Source organism: Lepidochelys kempii, chromosome 2, assembly GCF_965140285.1.
Source record: "Lepidochelys kempii isolate rLepKem1 chromosome 2, rLepKem1.hap1, whole genome shotgun sequence".
Taxonomy (NCBI): domain Eukaryota; kingdom Metazoa; phylum Chordata; order Testudines; family Cheloniidae; genus Lepidochelys; species Lepidochelys kempii.
The window spans coordinates 152,982,566-152,997,137 of record NC_136381.1 but is presented as its reverse complement, the minus strand read 5'-3'; the positions used below and the strand labels follow the sequence as shown (position 1 = coordinate 152,997,137).

The 14,572-nt window shown below is 40.0% G+C and overlaps 1 long non-coding RNA gene across 1 annotated transcript; it reads right to left on the bottom strand.

Annotated features, from left to right (window-relative positions):
- Nucleotides 1–3,283: 3,283 nt before the first annotated feature.
- LOC140905980 (uncharacterized) lies at nucleotides 3,284–14,228 on the bottom strand. Its single transcript, XR_012157011.1, has 3 exons — nucleotides 14,151–14,228; nucleotides 13,723–14,021; nucleotides 3,284–3,354 (listed from the first exon to the last, which is right to left on the bottom strand). It is a non-coding gene; the product is annotated as an uncharacterized LOC140905980 (long non-coding RNA).
- Nucleotides 14,229–14,572: the final 344 nt, after the last annotated feature.

Below are 14,572 nucleotides of genomic sequence, written 5' to 3'. Positions count from 1 at the left end.
ATGCTCACTCTCTCTTGCTCACCCATTGAGTCTTTCATTAGTTATTCACAGCGGAACAGCTTCAACAGGAAAGACTGAAGACACCCTACATCAGACTATCTTATATCTCTTTGGCCCTGGCACTCACATAGGAAATGGCGGAGCCCCATTTAATTACCCCCCTTTTTTCTCCCTCAGACAGAGGGTGGATTTGAACTTTGGGCTTCCCACATCCCAGGTAAGTATCTCAATCACAGGGCTAAAAGTTAGGAGGTAGCCTTTTCCCACCCAGACTTTTTGTGTGAGCTCGCTTGTCAGGAGACAATTTGGTAGGTGAGCTCTTTGCATGCTTGCAAGATACTGTGCCACAGATGATTAGTTGAAGGAATGCCTTCTTCCCCTGGTTTGTGCATCACTCTGGGGATTAGGCATCTGGAGACTTAGAGGGGAGCAGCAGTGTGCATGTACACAGGCAGAAATATAAAGCCCTTTACTGCAAACATGTAGGCACTGAATGAGTTTAGGCACCTACAGTGGTCAGGAGCAGCTGAGTGGGGGTTTTGTGAATCCCAAAGAGGCTGGATTCTGGGATTTAGGCACCCAAAGTGGCATTAAGGTGCCTAAATCCTTTTGTGAACCTTGCCCATAGTCTGACATTATAAACTATGGCCCTGATACAGCAAAGGATGTGCTTAGAGTTATGCACTTCCCCAAGATCTTTGTAGGATCAGGGGCCATACATCTTGTATTGATTTTAAAGTCATATCCAGATTTTAATCAGAATATCACATACATCTACAATTCAGTAGCAGGCAGTGGTATACCCACACAACAGCCAATATCTCTAGATTCATGATTCTCAGGCTGGAAGGGACCATTGTGATAATTTTGTGTGACCTCCTGTCTAACACAGTCCATAGAACGTCCTCAAAATAATTCTTAGAGCATATCTCTTAGAAAAACATCCAATCTGAATTTTAAAAGTGTCCATGATAGAGAATTTGCCACATTCCTTGGTAAATATACTCTCACTATCTACAATTTGGGAGCTCATATTCAGCTGATTATCCACCTGGACCCCCAAATCTTTTTGTGTGTCACTGCTTCTCAGGATAGAGTAGGTGTAAGAATGTCCTACATTCTTTCTTTCTAGTTGTTTATATTACATTTAGCCATAATAAAACATATATTCTTGCTTGTGCCCAGCTTATCAAGTGATTCAGATTGCTCTGTATCATTGACCTGTCCTCTTTATTATTTACTAATCCCCCAATTTTTGTTTCATCTGCAAACTTTATCAGTGATGAATTTATGTTTTCTTTCAGGTCATAGATAAAAATGTTAAATAGCACAGGGCCAAGAACTGATACCTACGGGACCTCACTAGAAACACATCCATTCAATGATGATTCCCCATTTACAGCTTAATCCATTTAATATGTGCAATATTAGTTTTATATCTTTCTAGTTTTTTAATCAAATGTCATGTGGTACCAAGTCAGATGCCTTACAGATGGGTAAGTATATTACATCAACACTATTACTTTTATCAACCAAACATGCAATCTCATTAAAAAAAATATCAAGTTAATTTGACAGGATCTATGTTCCATAAAACCTTGCTGATTTGCATTAATTATATTACCCTCCCTTAATGCATTATTAATCCGGTATCATATCAGATGCTCCATTATTTTGCCTAGGATTTATATCAGACTGTCAGGCCTATAATAAACTGGGTCATCCCATTTAGCCTTTTAAAATATTGACGCAACACTGGCTTTCCCACCATCATCTGGAACTTCCCTGATGTTCCAAGACTTTATTGAAAATCAACAACAACAGTCCAGTGAGCTCCTCAGTCACTTCTTTTAAAACTCCTGAATGAAAGTTATCTGGACCTGCTGATTTAAAAATGTCTAACTTAAGTAGCTGCTCTTTAACTTCCTCCTGAATGGAAGGAGTCTTATCATATAATGATATGAGTCTTATCATGAATGAGTCTTGTCATGTAATATGTCTTCACATCTTTTTCTTTCCAAATAGAGAACAGAAATAATTATCGAATGCTTTTTTGTATGATAATTTATGATTCTACCTTTTCCATCTAGTAATGGACCAATAACACTTTAGGGTTTTTTTTGTTCCTAATATGCTTAAAAAACTCATTTTCCTTAACTCTGAAGGCTATAGATGTTTCCTTGCATTCCTTTTAATTCCTTTTCAATTTTCTACAATTCCTAGCTTCTGATTTATATTCATTATTATTAGCTTTCCCATTCTTCCCTTTGTTTTATATATATGATAGCTGTTTTCACTTTCTCCCTAAACTAGGTAATTTTTTTAACCAATAGAGCCTTCTAAAGATTGTGATATTGTGGCTTTTTGAGCATCTAGTAAAGTGTTCTTAAACAATTCCCAGTTATCATTAACTGTTTTCTAATTAAATTCTTTCTCCCAGATGATTTGATTCTTAAATGTTTTAAGATTTGTGAAACTGGCCCTTTTAAAGCACCAAGTATATATATTACTGATCTGGACTTTATTCTGTTTGCACATTATAAATGAGATCAAGTCACGATCACCTGTACCTAAGTTACCATTATTTTTTAGTTCTGTGATCAGTTCCTCTTTAGGTGGTAAGATGAGGTCTAATATCGAATTCCCTCATGTTGGATGCAATACTTTTTGAGTTAGGAAATTATTGTCTATAATATTTAGAAATTCCAAGGATGTTTTAGTACTGGCAACATGGGAGCTCCAGGATGTATCACTCAAACTGAAGTTCCCCATGATCACACAGCTTTTCCCCCTACACATTACAGATAGGTGCGTAGGAGCTCGTCATCTTGTCCCCTAGTGTGGTTTGATGGTCTGTAACATACACCAACTTGTACCCCATATTGTACTTTATTTGTTTGGACATTGATCCATACGCATTCAAGATAATTTTCTTCTGAGTTATTAGTGACTTGAACACTAGTAGTGCCACTTCTGGCGTAGAGTGCCATTCCTCCTCCCCTTTTGCCCACTCAATCCTTCCTAAATAGGTTATAACCATTGATTATACAGCTAGATCTATTTATGCTGAGAAATGAACAATTCCAATTCCTCCTGTTTGTTACCCAGGCTCCTAGCATTGGCATAGCGTCAATTAAAATATTTTTTCTCTTCATATGCTTTTTGGTTCCTTGATTAATTTTGTTCTTAACATCTCAATTTTGTGCTAACTGAATATGAACAGAGCATCCTAATAATATTGTTCATTGTGAATTAATTTTCACATGAAGAAAGTAGATGAGGAGTCATCCAATGAATATTTGTTATTCAATATCCAGTAATCAATATTGTTACAGCATCTGGTTTCGTGGAGTTCTAAAGAGAAAGAAAGAAAAGTTACTATATTAATTATTTTTTAAAATATTTTCATGGGCTAGTTCGAGTTTCCCTAAGGAAAGCCAGTCTCACAATTTAAGCAACACTGTTACAAGGTATAAAATCAGATTAAAACTAAACTATAAAGCAGAAAGAAGTGATATCTACTTTTTCAGGGACAGGGATAAGAAGCCCACAGGAAGGGAAAAACAGCATGAGGTCATCCTGTCTCTTGAAATGAAGTCATTGAACTTTGGAAGATATAAGCGAAGACGGAAGCCATTTTTGGCATCTATCACGACACAGGTACAAAGAAAAAGAGCTCTTGCAATCTGAAAAAGATGGGTCTTTCAACCAGGGGGAGGTTGAAATCTCTGGAAACTAAATATATGTGAGAATCCATCTTGAACAAAGCTCGTATCTAGCTAGATTAAGTTTTAGATTTTTAGATGTGTTTTCAATTTGATTTGCTTGTAACCATTTCTGACTTTATTTTTTTTTACTTGGCATTGCTTAATCTATGTCCCATAATACATTTGTTTTATTTTCACTATAAAAAACCCAGTGCTGTGTTTAAATTGAAGGTATATTTACCCCAGTTATACGCTGGATTGAGCTTTTGTGTCTTTACAGGAACAAATGAAGCTTATTATTTCTCTGAACTGCCCAGGAGTGGGATGGACATGGCAGAGCACAAGAAAGTTTAAGACCAGTGTGTTGGGGTCTCCCTGCAAGTATTAACCAAGGCTGGTGGAAGCCAGAATGGGACTGTTTGGCTGTAGACAGGCTGCGGGGGTCAGAGCTGCTGAACCAGGTCTGTCTAGCACACAGACACCCATGCATACTGGTAGACTTTTTGTGAGCATCCCAGCCTGGAGTGATAGCAGCAAAGCATTGTGAAGCACCCAGGGTTTCAGTGGTGATACAACTGCTTACTGGTCTGTCTTGCATCCCAAACCCTGTAACACAACTGGTATACCTTAACTCTAACTGCATGGCCTCTACCACACTCTTTCCATTGCTCACTTGTTAACATATATTTTCACCCTTCAGTTCCACCTTCAAGTGCTCAAATGGGAAATATTTTTGAATAATCTGAGAGTTGAAAAAGTCCCTTTTCTATAATAAAGAGACAACTTGAGTAAGTATAGAAACCTCTTAAGTTTACATTAATTGGTTTATCCATTACCTATCTAACTAGATAACTACTGAGTAGCATTTAGACCCCATGGAATTGCTTCAAATGTAATAAGTGGAAGAAAGGACATCTTCAAGGAGTTTCTATCTTTGGTTAATGGGCTCTGTCTCTTTCCCCATCAGCCTTCAAGTCACTATGCTTTCATATTTCTCTTCTGCAGACAATACTCCCCAGTGTTCAGAAAGAAGACATTGGCACATAGATGCTTCATCGCAGATATTACAGCTACTAAGTACTCCTTTCACTTTACCCCAGATGTGAGTTTCTTCTGATGAAACAAAAAGCACAATCACAACTATAGTTTTTCTAAACAAAAACGAAGGTCCATATTATAGCTGGTAAGGCACAGGCCACAGGGAAAGGATGGGGGTGAGAAGGGGGCACTGCACCAGCAGTAGCTGTAGGAACTATTGTGTCTGAGGGCAGCAGACTATCTCCAAAGGAATTGGAGAGCACACTTTTAAAGGCTGTAGAAAGTGCTCCATCAGAAAAGGCATTTTCAGCCATGCTGGTGCAGAAGGGAGGGTTGAGCCAAAATCCTGCCTTACCTGTCTTGAGTCCTCTGGCCCATCTCACATGCCCTAGAATGACCAGCCACCATTTGGCCTCAAATCTCTGCTTGCTCACACTAGATTATTATTATTGGTTTTCTTATGAATTCTGGACTGTTTGCAATGTTTTTTTCTAGCAAATACATTACCAGGGTGGTGTGACTGGGTGGACTAGGCCTAGAAGCCCCCTGCTGGAGGCCTCAGGGTTCTGCCACACCCTGTCCCAGAAAGGAGCAGAAGAGAAGTCCTCCAAGTGGCCTAGAGTGGCTGCATGGGAAGCAGCCAATCAGAGTGGCTGCTGAAGGGCCATATAAATAGAAGCAGCAGAAAGCAAGTCAGTCAGTTGCTGCCTGGAGCTGGAGGAGAGAGAACTGTGTTCCCGGCTGGCTGAAAGAGCAGCAGGACCCCAGACAGCTCAGTGTGGGCAAGGACTGGGGGAGCTAAGAAGGAGCTCCTGGCTGGCTGCTCAGACTAGCCCTGGGAGGGCTACAGAAAGCGTGTCTCCAGGGAGGAAGTCCTGGGGGTACAGCCCCATATCAGGGTTGGGAAAAAGTAAAAACTGTATATGCTGGAAGGGGTTTGTTCTGTTCCACCTACAGACAGTGCACATGACTTGGCTGGAAGGCTGAGTCACTGAAGACTAGCTGAAGAATCCATTGACCAAGGGGGTGGGGTGCTTATGAGAGATGGGTGCCATGCTGTTACAGCACCACAAACTGAGAGACTGCAAGCACACACTCAAACAGGGGGGCACTTGTGAGACATGGGTGCCAACTCTGTTACAGATGGATTGTTTTTTAATCAAATAAAGGATTTCAGAATCCTGTTGAACATTCATAGGCAAAGAGAATGAGACATTAAATTTGGGGGGTTTTAAATGTCCACATTGGTGTTCAGTTTGTAGTCCTCGAGGGTCTAAACTGTGATACTCAAGAGTTACTGTATTAAAAAGAAAATTGTTCAATGAGGAAGGTTTTCCCAGAACTGTGCCCTCTGATTTTTAAAATGGGTAGGAGATAGGGGCATTGCATGCCTGACTGCTTCCCTTTCAGGGCCAGGAGCTGCTCAGATATGAGCCAGATGTTAAGGTGGGCATATCTGCTGAACAATAAATGTTTTTGTGGGTAATATATTTTAGTTGTGAAATACTAGTACAAACAAATGTACAGAATTTTTTTTAAAATGTGCTTGGTCATTACAGCCAGCTTCTGACTAAACAGAAATACATGGACATTTCTAAGAGCAGAGGATTTGTTCTAGTAACTTTTATGAAGTTCTGGGTGAGTTATGATGAAACACTGCACAAGTGTCATTAACTTTAAGTGAAAGCACAGTACTGATTGTGACTGCATCATTCAGCTTTTTACTCCAAACAGTGTTCATTACACTGAACACTCATTACAATGGACTATTTGTTCCAGGTAAACACAGGAAAAAATTCTGCTTTGTGAAGTTGTACAACTTGAACACATATTTTGTAATTGGTTATAAAATAAATTGATGAAAAGGAAAACTGGGACATTTTAGGGGTCCTGAAAACATATCCCAGAACAGTGGAACATCTTAAGAAAAATCCAGACAGTTCTGGTAAAATTGGAGAGCAGGACAGGAACTTTACTGTCTATACCTGAGCCTGGGGGAGCAGATAGCAGAGGATGGCTCCTATCCCTCACATAGTCACCCATGGCAGCCCAAAAGAGGGGAAAAGGAGAAGCTGAGAATCAGCAACTGGTTATGGCCTCAGTATACCACAATTGTCTTCTGAAGGGACCTTACTAAGAGCAAGAAGGTAGTTCAGTCTACATGTCCTCGCTGTTATCATACAGTCAACAAGGTTGCCAACTGGTGCCAGATCTGATGATGGATACCATGTTAAATGGCATAATTTTGTGAGATGGTTACTTATTCAAAAGAATTTAACTGAAGCCACCATTCTAGTTCATGTAGGACAATGATAGCAATGATTTTTTGGTCATAGTAATGTTCAATCTGACCTGGATTTAAATTTATAGCTAATATATGTGAAAACTGATTCTTGGTGCCAAAGAATTTTAGAAAATTTAAAGAACAAAACAGAACGTATTGGATTCCTTAACTTGCCTTTGACATGAGTTGACACGAGTTGATATGTTACCTTTGAAACAGTGTACTAAAATTTTAATAATTAGATATTATGTATCATCACTGCATCTTAAAGTTGTGTAATTAGTGCACAGTACCAATAGCCTAGGGAATATGCTCTGTATTCTGTATTGCAGTTGTTGGTGCACTTAGAATCACAACTTGTTAAAATGAAAGTAAGAATAATGCAAATGAGTATAATTAACAGCGAGGGTGCAGTAGATGTATAGTAAAGAGCCTTGATTAGAGTCCAAAATTACTCAGTGATCAAACATTTCTTGTTCATGGCAGATTGCTCTTTTCTATGGTGTAATTTACAAATGACATGCTGTGCTTTATAAGGTGAAAGAAAAAACTTTCTTCTTCTTTTAAGCTATTTTTATTATGACTTCTTAAGCAGAAAAAAGCTGAAATAGAGTGGTTTACTAATGAAGTATCAAGTGAAATTAAGTTTTAGGCTTCTAAGGAAGGTACCTTCTGGTATCCAAGAAAATAAACACTTCAGTAAAATAAAAGCCTATAAAGGTTAGCTGCTGAGTGGCTGGCAAGGTCCAATAGCTTCCTGGTACTGCAATGTTTCAGAAACAACTGATAATCCTACTTTGTGTATTTCACCGGAGGCATACATTGGAATCCTGTCTGGGCAATCTTGGTTTCTGAGGTTTCTATGTAAAAGTGAAGTACTGGTAATCACCTGATCCAAAGCCCATTGAAATCAATGGAAAGATTCCCACTGTCTTCAATGGAAGCTTGTTCCGGCCCTACATGAATTGCTCAAGGTAATGAAATGAGCCAGCTATAAATCAAGGAACAGAACACAGCTGGCTTTCCTGACTCTTATTCCTGTACCTTTCCTACTGAACCAAAATGCATATAAGAGCCATTGAAAGTGCAGGAACAGTAAAACTGGCACAATCTAACCAGGCGGGGTCAACTCAAACTGATTTTCTCACAGTTCCATCCATACAACTCTCCAGAAAGGATACTAAGTTCCTCTTAAGGTCCAAATCTTTAAAAAAAGCCCCATGGAATCTAGTTCTTTCCTCAAACAACTGGGAACAAAATAGGCACAAGGTCCTAGTTTATACTGCAACTCAGTGACTTCACAAATTGAATGGCTGAGAGAGTCTGAACTGTCCTTATGCTCTGGATGTAAACCATATTAGTTTGGGTCTGAGGCAAGAGACTTCTAATTCCACTGCCCTGGCCACACCTTTTCTGTGCCTAAATAAAGAAATGAACTCCCCAGGGCTTTCAATCTGTCATCTTTCATAAGTGCTGAATTCATACAGTGGGTTTTCTTTTGAAAGAATGAAAAAAGTGAGTTTGCTTGCAATCAATAACTTTGTGCTTCAGCTTTACGAGGGGGAGGAGGGGAGAAGAGCCAGCACATGAGAGGAGAGAGGGAGACTGCCAAAATTTCTCCTGTATTTAATGAAGCACTATGAATTTCCAGCTCTTTGGGGAAGGTATACTATTAAAAGTGATTAATGGGCTTAAAATACATCCAGCTGAACTGCTGAGTGGGGAAATGTCCATGTAATATGTAATGTTTTCCTTTTTGTGAATATTTTAGAATCTTTTTGAATTTTTGTAGGAAAAAAATGATGTTACACTTTTTACCATTTGCTTTGAAAAGGATTTTCTACTCGCTCATTTCCAGAAGGTTATCTTTGAGCTGTACAAGCTAGCCCTTCATTTAGGTCTCCTCTTACATTCATATTTAACTTTCTTTCATTCTGTGGCCTTTATTAGCTGAGCTCAAGGAGCTTGTAGCACATTTTAAACAGCAACGCTGGGAGGATGTAAATGCAGAATAATGTATCAGGACTCAAATTTGCATGGTCAAATGTCAAAAAAATTAGGCCTTCCCCAGAACCATGTCAAGAGAAATAACGTAAGTGGCCAGCTCAACAGCAGGCATGCCATTATCAGTTAGTTCAACCTGTCATCACTGACTGGGAGTGGAAGCAGTGGTCATTAGCTTTAACTCTGCTGGGGGAGGTTGCACTTCTTTTTATTTTATTATATATATATATTTTACACCATCTGACAGTATTTCACAGAGCACCACAATGTTATGGTGCCTTCTTGACAGGGGAGGGAATCGGGGTGGGGAGGACGGGAAGAAGGGAAGAACGTTCATAATCAGCTATTGTCAGCTGGAGGGCGCAGGAATTGCATTGCCTATTGGATAAATACTCATTTAGAGTAATCACTTTATTTCAGCCCTGTAATGACATTAACAAGCTTGGAATACAGGGAATTACATGAGTCAGAACAAATAATTGAATATTCCACTGCTGGGGAATGCAGCACAAGTCTGACTTAATGTCATGCTATTTCTGAAGCCAGCACAAGCATGCAATTAGATAATAAGCTTAAACAGCATAAAATTGGCACTACTTGTACAAAAATGAACCAATTGTTAAATTCTCACCTGCTTGCAACATCCATGAAACAAAAATACACCCATTGTCTTTTCTTTTTATTTTAAAAAGAACTAGCTTAAATGTTTCAGTAAGTTTTTAAGAAAATGAAGCCTAAAGAAAAGGCAGTGATTAGTCATTAGAATTCATCAATTACCAGAAATTATTTCAGTAGGAAAAACTAGAACGCTTTTTCACAAGGAGTTTGGTAGGGATAGGATGTGAATTCTAAATTATTCAGAATATGTTTTCCAATGCTATCACATTTTCATATCTAAAGGGAAATGTCCAGGTTTGTCCCTCTTTCTGCCACAGGGAGGGGTCAATTCTTTTTTTGCTGCAGGTATGTATCTCAACTAGTAACGTGGGCAATCAGCTGAACATAGACCTAGGTTCTCACCATTTTGAGTCTTTTTCAACAAATTCTTACTCTTGAGACTTGGTTAATAAGGCAAGACGCTTTTTATATAGATATGCCAAACAGAGCAAAACCACTCTGGGCTCTAGCAAACAAGGGAGAGTTTGAAGCCGATGAGTAACACAAATCTCTGTAACCAACTGTCTGATTTATTAGCAAACTATAGCATTATGGGGGGGCGGGAGAGGAAGGTTTAATTTTTGAGCCATTGTCACAACATTGCAACACAGTGTCATTTGGCAGGTTATATCATTTTAAGCATGAGTCAACATGATATGATGAATCAAATTATACAAGCTGTTATGGAACATCATGATGCATCCAGAACCCTTATACAATTTGATAGTCTGATAGCAATTTCCACAGATTTATGCCAGTTTAAGCAAAACCTTCTGGAAAAAGGCCAGAGTGACTTGCTGTTGGAGAGGCAGAATGCAAACACAAATGCAAACACCATGTTACTAGATTTTGTCTGAAGAGAGCAGCTCTGCCAGAAAGGCACATCAGGACTACAGCACTTGCACTTGCATGATTAAAAACCTTTCTTTGGTTCATTATTGAGGATGAGAGAACAGGCTGCCTTAAAAGTAAGAACGAGCCTGGACTTTTGCCCATCTGTTTGAACAATGTCTGAGCCCTTTTAAAGTTAAAAGAGTGGGCAAAGGTTCCTCACAATCTATTTGCTCCCACCAATCAGGCCACTGCTGAGTTTTCTTACTCCCTTACCTTTGGAGTGCCGCACTAGCACCTCTGGCAAATGTGATTGCCGTTTAAATCCAACCCCTCGTGCTCTGGAGCAAAAATGTGGAATGTGCTAGATTTATATAATGTAGCAGTGGGCCTAAGAGAGAGGGTGCTACTGGTGTTGGGCTCCATCCCCGCTGTTTATAATAGTAAGGGTGTGGCCTGAATTCCTCCCCTCCTATGAAGATATCCAGTGCTCTTTGAGGATGAGGCCAAGTACTTTGCTCCAAATGGCACTTGAACAAGACAGAAGGGCCAAGGACGAACTCTCTGTCCCTTCCACACTCAAGGTCAGCCAGAGAAGCCTATTTAGGCTCAGCTCCCTCCTCAAAGACAATTCAGCTCAGTGGGAAGGTTTTCTGTTGAGAGGGAGGGAACTGGGTCTGACCTAGTGGGAATCAACAGGTTCTGATAATTGAAGCATTTAGATGCCTAAAGGAATCTCAGAACACTCTGAGCTTTGTCATGTTCATCTCTTGTTTCTGTTTCCTTTCTACGCTTTTTCAGGAGAATGACTCCCACCTCTTGCTTTTGGTAAGGCATTCTGGACAGTCATACTTCAGATTATCACTGGCATTGGGAGAACATGACCCATGGGTTTGACAAGTAGGCTTGCAGTAAAGCTAACTGCAGAATAGTAAGCAGGAACTTCAGACTAGAAGGTCAGGCAAAATGTCTACTGTAGAATAGTTGATCCCCAGGTAGAAGCTGGGAATGTGACTCCTGTAATGGTGTAACGTTTGCAATATGTTAGGCACATTTTCATGAAATATTTGGTGCATTCATATTGGATTTATAATACAATTTTTATTCAACAGAAATGATGACTTTTAATTACTTCTATTTATAACATCCTACAAATTATTTTAATTTCCAAAGTTGAAAATGCATTTTCAAATGACTAATTTAATATCATTTAGCTGACTGAAGAATTTTCTCATTTTAAAACACTGAACCTTAGTGTCAGCAATAAATAAGTTCATATTCATTTGCCATAATTTTGCAATCGGTTTGCATAAGTATAGCACCGATAGTACAATATTTTACTGCAGTCCTTACAGTTCTCAGGGTTTGACTGTCATTCAGTTTTGTGTTGTTACACGGAGATCAGTCATTTCACAATGAAACTGCATCAGCGTCTCAGAAGATTAAATTAAAAATTGCATTTATATCAAGAGGAATTTACTTTACCGCAATATTTATAAATGACACAAAAGCATTGAAAGATACTTGCTGAAAAAGGGAAGGGAATACAATATAGATTTCTATGTTATGTCCTTAATATCCCCAAATGCTTTGCAGAGGAAATAATAATTTGGGCCAGACTATGCCATTTTTTCTCATGTTGAGTAGCATCTTATTCCACAAGTAGGCCCACTTACTTTAATGGGGCCACTTGTGGAGTTTGGCCAGGTCTACACCACAGACTTAGGTTGATGTAAGGCAGCTTATGTCAACCTAACTCTGTAAATGTCTACAGCTTTGATTCTGCCAATGTAAGTCCCCCACTACACTGACCTAATAACTCAACCTCCACCATAGCAGTAGTGCTGAAGTTGGTGTAGTTAGGGTGGTGCCGTGTCTGTGCAGACACTTCATTACTTACATCGCCTGTCAGCACTGCGCTGCCTGACACGGGGAGCCCGAGCTATTAGCTCTATGCAGCACTCCCAGCTGGGAGCCTGGCTGCCTGGAGCTGGGCTATCACACCGCAGAGAGCTGACAGCCTGAGCTCTCAGTGCTGGGCAGCCAGGCTCCAAGCTGGGAGCTCTGTGCAGAGCTGACAGCCCAGGCTCACATCCCCTCATCCTTCCCCTGTTGGTGGAAGCGCTCCTGGTGAGGATGTGCACTATGGGCAGAAGGAGGGTAGCGTGGATATGAAACACTGCAGTAATTATGGAGGTGGCTATAAGTCAACCTAACTTTAATAGGTCGACTTAATTGTGCAGTGTAGACAAGGTCCAAGTTACTATTCAACATGAGAAGAAGAGTCAGAATTTAGTCCTTAAAGAGAAAAGGAAGGTTTAAGGACAAAAGTAAAGAATGAAATGTGTTGAGAGGGGTAGGAATTGGATGGTGCAGCACAAAGATGACCAACTCAAACTCTGGAAATTGAGGGAACTGTCAAAAGAGGAAAACTTTAAAGGCATAGAGCGAGTGTTTGTGGAAGTAGGTGGGTGATAGGTCAGAAAAAGAGTGTGGAGGAAGTCCAGGGAAAGTTTTTAAAAGTAGGAAAATTTTGAAGCAGAACAAGAGATAAGTAGGACACCTAAGGAGGAGAATGTGGATAGAAAAAGTGGAGACTGATGCCATGCTTGAGGAAAGCTGGACAGATGGTGGGAGAATGTGAAACTGGAGAGGGGAATTGAAGTCAGCTTGATTAGGGCACCAGGGCTGCTGGATTACTTTAATTAAAGCTACAGTGATTCAGAATGCTATTCAGTCAGCATAGACTTTTCTAATGGAATGACTCTACTATTATCATCTATTGAATAGCAGGGATTTCATGAAGTTCTTAGAGCCCAGTTGTTGACCCTGATGTATGAATAGAGGGGATTCTCTGCATGAGGACCAGCCCTAATCTGAACAGAAGTGTCCCATGGCATCATTCCCCCCTTCCCTGAATCCCACAGAAGGCTCTTGGTGTGATTCAGGACTCATGCTGGAAGTAGGACTACAGAGGATCCACAGAAAAGGTATGTCCTGAGGCTGTATGAACCCCTTGGTGGAGTGCCCTTCACACAATGGAATATCCCCATATGAGGGGCTTCTGGGGCTGGTGCCCACAGGGGAACACCTGTTAACATAGCTCTAGCACATATTGACAGAAAGCCAAAGAATAGCCACAAGGAGCCAGGAAGTAAGCATGAAGATAGTGATTTGCATTTCATTTGCATTGCATTTTACCTCAGACTCTCTCAGATTCCCTGAGATTCACATGGATGATGAAGGATCACGGGGATTGTTTCTATAGAGATGGAGAGGGAGGCAAACCTCTCTCCCAGTAGGAAAATTCAGAGGATGCTCCATTATATGGAAATGACTTTTTCCTGCTTCTGTGTCACTTCACATGGATTTTCTCATAGGAAGGGGCAATCTGGGCCAAAATTGTTTAACATATTCATTGTCTTTCATAGGTCTCCTGAGGTTCTTTACTTCCTGATTATCTGCTGATCACCCAGTAGCCAGTGGGACACAAAGCCAGCCTGCAGACAGAAGGTGAGTTAACTTTGCTTCAATGTTTATTGAATAACTGCGTATGAGCAAATATTTTTGGGGGTTGTGGGGTTAGTAGGGTTTGTATGCTGCATCCAAACTGGGTTTCTGAAGGTTACCTGACTGAAGAATTGTGCTGCCATATCTTGTTTGGATGGTGGAGGGAATCCTGCAGCACTAAGTTGTAAGGAAGTATTTCATTGTTCAGAACAGCTATAGTTCTGTATGAGCTTGAAAAGGTTCTAAAGCGGTCAAAACACTAGATGCGCGTTTTCACTCTTCTACCTGTGGAATAAATGGAAAAGTGACATAAACACAAGTCCAGTGATTTTTAAAATGTACACATTAAACATCCACTATATTTGCAGTGACCCCTAACGTGTGGTTTCTGGGAAGATTTGTTACAAATTTCCTTTGGCTGTTCAGCTGCTGCTAAGAGGTCACTTCTTAAAGAAAAGAAAAGAAACCTTTCTTTTTCATGTGTAACTGACACTATATGGCTACAACCCAGCTCTTCATTGCTCAGGTGTCCATGTCTATG